Source organism: Diplotaxodon limnothrissa, linkage group LG2, assembly GCF_057381915.1.
Source record: "Diplotaxodon limnothrissa isolate DT_005_m linkage group LG2, D_limnothrissa_male_GT1.1, whole genome shotgun sequence".
Classification (NCBI taxonomy): Eukaryota; Metazoa; Chordata; class Actinopteri; order Cichliformes; family Cichlidae; genus Diplotaxodon; species Diplotaxodon limnothrissa.
Genome location: NC_140597.1, coordinates 2413456 through 2421215, shown reverse-complemented (window position 1 = coordinate 2421215; position 7760 = coordinate 2413456).

The window sequence follows — 7760 nt, the reverse complement described above, 5'->3', positions numbered from 1 at the left end:
CAAATTCCCTTGTTGGTGTCTTGTGTCGGTTTCGCAAGGAAAAGGTTGCAATCATGTGTGACATAGAACGTATGTTCCACCAATTTCACGTGAGGGCAGAAGACCAAGATTACCTCCGCTTTCTCTGGTGGGGGAATGGAGATTTAGAAGCACAGCCAGCAGTCTATCGCATGAGAGTCCATTTGTTTGGAGCTGCTTCGTCTCCAGGCTGTGCTAATTATGGCCTCAAACATCTTGCTGCAATGGCAAGGGGGAATTTCAGCGAAGCATCCGTCCGCTTCATAGAAAGAAACTTTTATGTTGATGACGGTTTGACTAGTGTATCCACCGAAGCAAAGGGAATCCAGCTAGTGAATGAAGCAAGGGAGCTTTGCAACACTGGCAACTTAAGGTTGCATAAGTTCATTTCCAACAGTAAGCAGGTGTTGTCATCAATCCCAAAGGAAGAGTGTGCTGGAGGAGCCAACAACTTGGATATGGCTCTTCATGAACCACACATGGAGAGAGCCCTTGGTGTACAATGGTGTGTCACATCAGATGATTTCCAGTTTAGAGTGGTGGTGAAAGAAAAACCCATGAGCAGAAGAGGGGTATTGTCCACCGTGGCCTCGGTGTTTGATCCGCTTGGCTTTGTCGCACCTTTCATCCTTTTAGGAAAGAAAATCCTCCAGCAAATGTGTCTCGAGAGAGTTAGTTGGGATGATCCTCTTCCAGACCATCTGCTGCCCCAGTGGGAATCCTGGTTGAGAGGACTGCAAGATCTAGCAACCATAAAGGTACAACGATGCTACCTACCAGGAAGCTTTGGCAAAGTTGTGAAATACGAGCTGCATCATTTTTCAGATGCCAGTGCCTCAGGTTATGGAGAGTGCTCATACCTGAGAGTAATAAGCGCATCGGGAGAAGTGCACGGTTCCCTCGTGATGGGGAAAGCAAGGGTAGCTCCTTCAAAGGTAACAACTATACCAAGACTTGAGCTCTCTGCAGCAGTGGTGGCAGTGCGCACAAGTGACATGCTCCAGAGAGAGCTTGAAATGGAAGGCCTGCAGGAATACTTTTGGACTGATTCAAGGGTTGTCCTTGGCTACATCAACAATGATGCAAGGAGATTTCATGTTTTTGTAGCAAACCGTGTCCAACGTATCAAGCAGAGCACACATCCTGACCAATGGAACTACATTGCTTCAGAAGACAACCCCGCTGACCACTCTTCTAGGGGACAGACAGCAGAACAGCTCAAGGCATCTAACTGGTTTAGAGGTCCAAATTTTCTGTGGCAGCTAAACCTCCCAAGTAGTGTGTTCACAGTGGGAGAAATATCAGAAGATGACCCAGAGTTACGAAAGACTCATGTCCACAAAATTCACTCAAGGGAAGAGAGGTCACTGCTAGATCGTCTTGAAAGGTTTTCAGATTGGGCAAGAGCAGTACAAGCTGTAGCCATACTGAAACGCAGAGCAAGGGCAGCTAAAGGCCACAAACCAAGTTTTAGTGAACCCACCACTTTGCAGGAGCGTAAGGAGGCAGAAGTTTTTCTCATCAAACTGGTTCAAGCAACACACCTTGCTGAAACCATGAAGAGTCTCAAGCTTAATGGGCAAATCAAGGCAATTGACAAGGCAAATAAATTGCACAAATTAAACCCATTCCTTGATGAGCAGGGTGTACTCAGGGTTGGAGGGCGCTTAACAATGTCCAGTCTTCACCCCCATGTGAAACACCCAGCTATCCTTCCTAAAGGAAGCCATTTGGCAACACTGCTCATCAAGCATCATCATGAAAAGGTGCAGCACCAAGGTCGAGGTATGACTGTTAACGAGCTGCGAGCCAATGGTGTTTGGATTCTTGGATGCAGTAAGGCAGTCTCCTCTCATATTTACAACTGCACAAAATGCAGGAAGTTTAGACGGAACACTGAAGGACAAAGGATGGCGAACCTCCCACAAGAACGCACGGAGTTGTCTCCACCCTTCATATATTGTGGGATGGACTGCTTCGGGCCTATCTATGTCAAGGATGGCAGAAAGGAGCTTAAGCGTTATGGGCTTTTACTCACATGCATGTGCTCAAGAGCCATACATATTGAGATGCTTGAGGACTTAACAACTGATGCATTCATCAATGCCTTGCGTTCGTTTATTGCATTGCGTGGAAGTGTCAGGCAAATTCGATGTGATCAAGGCAGCAATTTCATTGGTGCAAGGCACGAGTTCGCTGAAGCCATGAAGGAGATGGATGGAGAGAACCTCAGGAAAATTGGATGTGAGTTTGTTATGAACACACCATCTGCAAGTCATAAAGGTGGGGTTTGGGAACGCCAAATACGCACCGTGCGTAATGTTCTGGCATCCGTTCTCGACCAAGCAGTTAAAAGGCTCGACAGCAGTTCGTTAAGAACCTTCCTCTACGAAGTTATGGCAATTGTGAATAGCAGGCCATTAACATCAGAGCATTTGCACAATCCATCTGGTCCAGAACCCTTGACACCTAACCACATTCTGACAATGAAGTCAAGCATTATTCCCCCACCTCCTGGAAAGTTTATCAAGGAAGATGTGTACCTGCAAAAATGATGGCGCAGAGTACAGTTCTTAGCCAACAGCTTCTGGGAACGGTGGAAAAGGGAATATCTGTTGAATCTTCAGAGCAGACAAAAATGGAACAGAGCAAGACGAAATGCGAAAGTCAATGATATTGTGCTTCTCAAGGATGATTCTGCTCCACGTAGTCAATGGAAGATGGGAAGGATCATAGATGTCTATCTGGGACAGGATGGAAAGGTGAGAAGTGTGAGGTTGTTGATCAGTGACTCAACTCTAGATGCTAGAGGAAGGCGCACCACAAAACCAACCTATCTGGAGAGACCTATTCAAAAGACTGTAACTCTACTGGAGGCTAATTGAAGAGTCACTTTGCCAATCCACAAGTTCAATTAATGTTAAATGTGATTTCTTGTTATATCCATACATGTTACGTTTTATGGGAAAATCACAGGTGATTTGGTGGGAGTGTAACTAACAGTGAAGTGTTCCAATGTTTTTCTTGTGTTTATATTTGTAAGTTTCCTTTAATTGTGGAACTTTGTTTTGTAATTGGTGGTAGCGGAAGTAACGTGCAGCACGGACTGAGTTTGTGGTGACACTAGAGCAGAGAAGCATGGCGCTCTGTGAGTTCAGCTGCATCGTCCTACTGCTTTAAACTGGACTTAAGTTTTAAAGAACACATAAGTTAAGTTAAGTTAAATTAAACCCAATTGTGGACTCACCGTTGAGAGGAGTAGCGGCTCACGCGAAGAACGGACTTTCTCCCGTTTGGCTACAGCAGGCAATGAGGTGTGTTCAGGGTGCCTCTGTTAATTTCAGTTTCAATGAAAGTGCCATAAAAGGGCATTTATGTGTCTATACCTTTATTGTTTGGATTTACTGTGATAAGAGTTATTGTAAACATGTTGCTTATTGCAATTGTTTTCTTTGGGTAGTTCTCACGATGATGATGATGATGACGACGCTGAGTGATCTTGTCGCCGAACATTGAATAAATCATCTGTAAACAAGAACTTGTCTGCGTGGTGGCTAACGGGAGCTACAGGTGGTCTGGCGTCACGTCTGCTTTGGTTGTGGTTGTGGGGTTCCCTCGCTCAAAACGAGCATAAAAGTTGTTGAGCTCGTTGAGGAAGGAGACATCAGAGGATGCGGGGGAGGGTTTGGTGGTCCTGTAGTCTGTGATGGTCTGGAGTCCTTGCCACATGCGTCGGGGGTTGGAGTTGGAGAAGTGTTCTTCTACCTTCTTTTTGTAATGGTGTTTGGCTTTTTTGATGCCCTTCTTTAGATTAGCCATGGCTGTGCTGTAGGCGTGTGCATCTCCTGACCTAAAGGCGGTGTTGCGGGCCTTCAGGAGGAGACGAACATCCCGGTTCATCCAAGGCTTCTGGTTGGGGTACATGGTGATCCGTTTCTGGGTGGTGACACTATTAAGCCCTTATTTATAAATGTTTACACAATAATAGACACCGGGTGCTCTGTGACATTGTAGTCTTCTACTTCTGCTTCCATCGGTTTGCATTTTAAACTCCCAGCCTCTCAGGTTGTTATGAACGACTTATATTTCTAACATTTTGTGATGTAAAAGTGAACCACGCGACTTTTTTATTTTCTGTATGATGGGATGACTTAAGACACGAGTTATTTAAACAATTATAAATGACAGTGTGACGGCCATAGTACTTTATGAGGGTCAAATATGTTAAGGATAATGTTTCTCAATGTAAAACTGCAAAGAACCTTTGGATAGGATACAACATCTTGTAAACAGTTACCTCAGAACATGCTGAACCTGCCGAGATTCAAGCTGAAGAAAATTAAAAGGTTTGTTTTTGTTGCTCTACAGATTAAAGAACAATATGTTTAACACTTCAACAAGACCCGCACCTTCAACACATGTACATTCAAATTTTGGAACAGGCTCAACATTGCTGTTGTTCCTCAAAAGTCTTTGACGCCATCACCGAGGCATACGACAATCTAGTGGGGGAGGATGTGGTGAAAATCCGACAGCTGTGGATGGTCACAGAGTGTTACAAAGGAGGCGGCTGATGTTTCTCTGAAAGACTGATTCTTTCTAAATAATATAAGCCGTTTGTAACAACCTGAGAGACTGGGAGTTTAAAATGCAAACCAATGGAAGCAGAAGTAGAAGACTACAATGTCACAGAGCACACGGTGTCTATTATTGTGTAAACATTTATAAATAAGGGCTTAATAAAGACGCTTCATTTCTCAAGAAATATGCAGGTGGAGTGATCTTTATCAAAAGTGGAAGTTAGTTCTGTGGCTAAACCATTGTACACAACAACTTTAAAAATCTACTGTGTGTGAGGCTGTTAGCTGTGCTGTTCAGCAATAAACTCATCTACAATGTGTTAGTAAAGAGTGACGTGTACTTCTGTCCCATTAAGCAACGGTTTAACAAATTTCACTGCAAACTATAAAAGGAATCTGGGTTTAAATAGAACATAGCAGTGTTGGATTAAGTGCAGGAAACACTAGTATAAGGTGTCTATGGAACAAAGCTCCTTCAACATTCACAGTGACCAAAGTGGATGACTACAGGCATTTCTCTCAGTCAGCTGATTGTGTTTAGGGAAAAAGCAGCTAAATACACTGAGATTGCGCTGCGATGTTTGTGAGCTGTGGGTTTTGTCAAACTTGGAGTGAACAAAGCAGAAAAACAGTAAAAGATTCAGACAAAGCAGCCAAACGTGAGTACAGGGACAGGGTGGAGCAACAGTTTGACAACCCTCGGAGTATGTGGCAGGGACTAAACACAATCGCAGACTTTAGAGGGAAACCCAGCACACCGCAGACCACGGCCTCTCTGTGTGAGGATCTAAACATATTCTACGCTAGATTCGACACAGCGAACACCATGAGACCGGACAGTGTGCGCACTGTGTCTGAGGAGGATGTGCGGAAGTGCTTCAGGAAGGTGAACGCACGCAAAGCTACTGGTCTGGACGGGATTCCCGGCCGCGTCCTCAAGTCATGCGCGGCTCAGCTGGCTGGAGTGTTCACACACATCTTCAACCTTTCCCTCTCTCTGTCTGTAGTCCCAGCCTGCTGGGCAGCATCACCTGATCCCCCATCACACTGAACACTGGTGCTCCACAGGGGTGTGTACTGAGCCCTCTCCTGTACTCACTCTACACCTACGACTGCACGGCCACTAACAACTCCAACATCATTGTGAAGTTTGCGGACGACACTACAGTGGTGGGTTGTCAAGAGATATATTCTAAGACAGTTCTTCAGCTGAGAATCAGAGAGGAGAAAAGCAGTTTTCTTGCATGCAAGGGCAGTCACAGAGCACTCGCACGAGAGCGAGGGCTCCGGGACTCGCGCTCTGCCACTGACCTGGTCTTTACTTATATACAACAGTAGGTGCAGTCGTTTATTACATTGGAGTGTGTGTGTGTGTGTGTGTGTGTGTGTGTGTACTCGTCCTTCCCGGGTCACAGTGAACTATAAACAACAGTCTGAGTCAATACAAGAGGTCATCATGCAGTATTCTATCATATGCAAACTTACATTATTAAAAGACTATACTGACTACTAGGTACAAGTTTCTATTGACATGGGTCTTATCACCAATGGTGATGAGACGGCTTACAGGGAGGAGGTCAGCGCCCTGACCCACTGGTGTCGAGACAACCATCCCACACTCAACGTCGCAAAGACAAAGGAGTTGATAGTGGACTTCCGGAGGTGCAGAGAAGTACACACCCCCATCACCATCAACGGCGCTGCTGTGGAGAGAGTGAGCAGCTTCCGCTTCCTTACCTAAATGTCAGTCTTAGTTTTATTGGATCTCAGTGCAGCATTTGATACAGTTGACCACAACATATTACATATTACATATTTCCTGTTTTATTCTGACAGTTCCAAGTGCCGTGTTTAGTGTTTTCTGTTTTACTTTCTCCCAGTCTCAGTATGTTAGATCGGTCCCAGCTGTGTTTCCACTTCCCTCGTTACACCTCTTTGTATTTAAGCCCTTTTCCTCTGCCCGTTGTTGCATCGTCTCATGTTGCTGTATGAGTCTCTCTGTGTTCCTAGTTTTCCAGTGTTTTTGTTACAGTAAACTAAAGATGCCTTCCTCAGTTAATTCTTTTTAGTTTGAGTTGGGCTAGCTCCCTCATCCTGCCTGCCACAGCATGTATCATGACACCTATATCGTAGTCTTACTACATGGGCAGGTTCATCCATCCTTTCTCTAATGCCTAATCTCTTTTTCACCAACAGAAGGATGTCTTTTCTTGCCATATTATTCTCAACTCCAACAGACTCACAGCTTCCTCCATCTTTGACTCAATATCAGGTGCATTTTTCCCAAGGATCTGGATGATCTGCATTCTGACATTTTCATCAGAGACCAGAGACACCAACTCATATCTCATCATATGATGAGCAGATCATATAAATCTAATCACATAAAACTATAACACTTATGAAGACTAAAGGCAGGTAGGTGTTCTTTAGCTTTAAACACGAGATCATTATAGTAGTAGTCAGTATTACAGCACATGTATGCACACATTACTAAAATGTCACAACTCTGTTGGTTATTGAGTATTTATTTCAGGACAGTGGTGCACAGTTACCACCTTCTAAGATCGTTCCAGTTCAGGATTCCAGTAATGGATTTTTCAAGTTCATGTGGAACTCCTGAACAGCATGTGAGGGTTTTTATGTGCTCATTCTGTTGGAGTCAAATTGTTGAATGTTGTCATTGTGTTTCTTAAATTTGTAAAGTCTTAGTTCAAACTATACGAACAAAGATGTTCCACCTCTCCAGCTACTCTGTGCTGGAGGAGGTTTTATTGTAGATACATCCTATCTGAAAGATCTGTTTCTCGTGTTGTAAGCTTCCTGCTTTTATGATCCTTTTGGTGAGCAGGAGGACACACACACACACACACACACACACACACACACACACACACACACACACACACACACACACAGTGCCTTGTCTTAGAACCATTGGGGGGGTTTGCGGTGGGAGGTGCTTGTAAACTATTGTGTATTGTAACTGTCATGTCAATAAACAGCTGCGAGGAAGCTGCTCTTTGAAAGATTTGGGCTAGAGACAGGTGATGAGCATTGCTCCACTGCCTGGTTCTGACCAAGGCTTCCCTCGTTAGCGAGTTAAAGAGCGGTTGAAGATGTTCTGTCTTGGTTTCGTTCTTCATGAGGAATAAGTCTCTA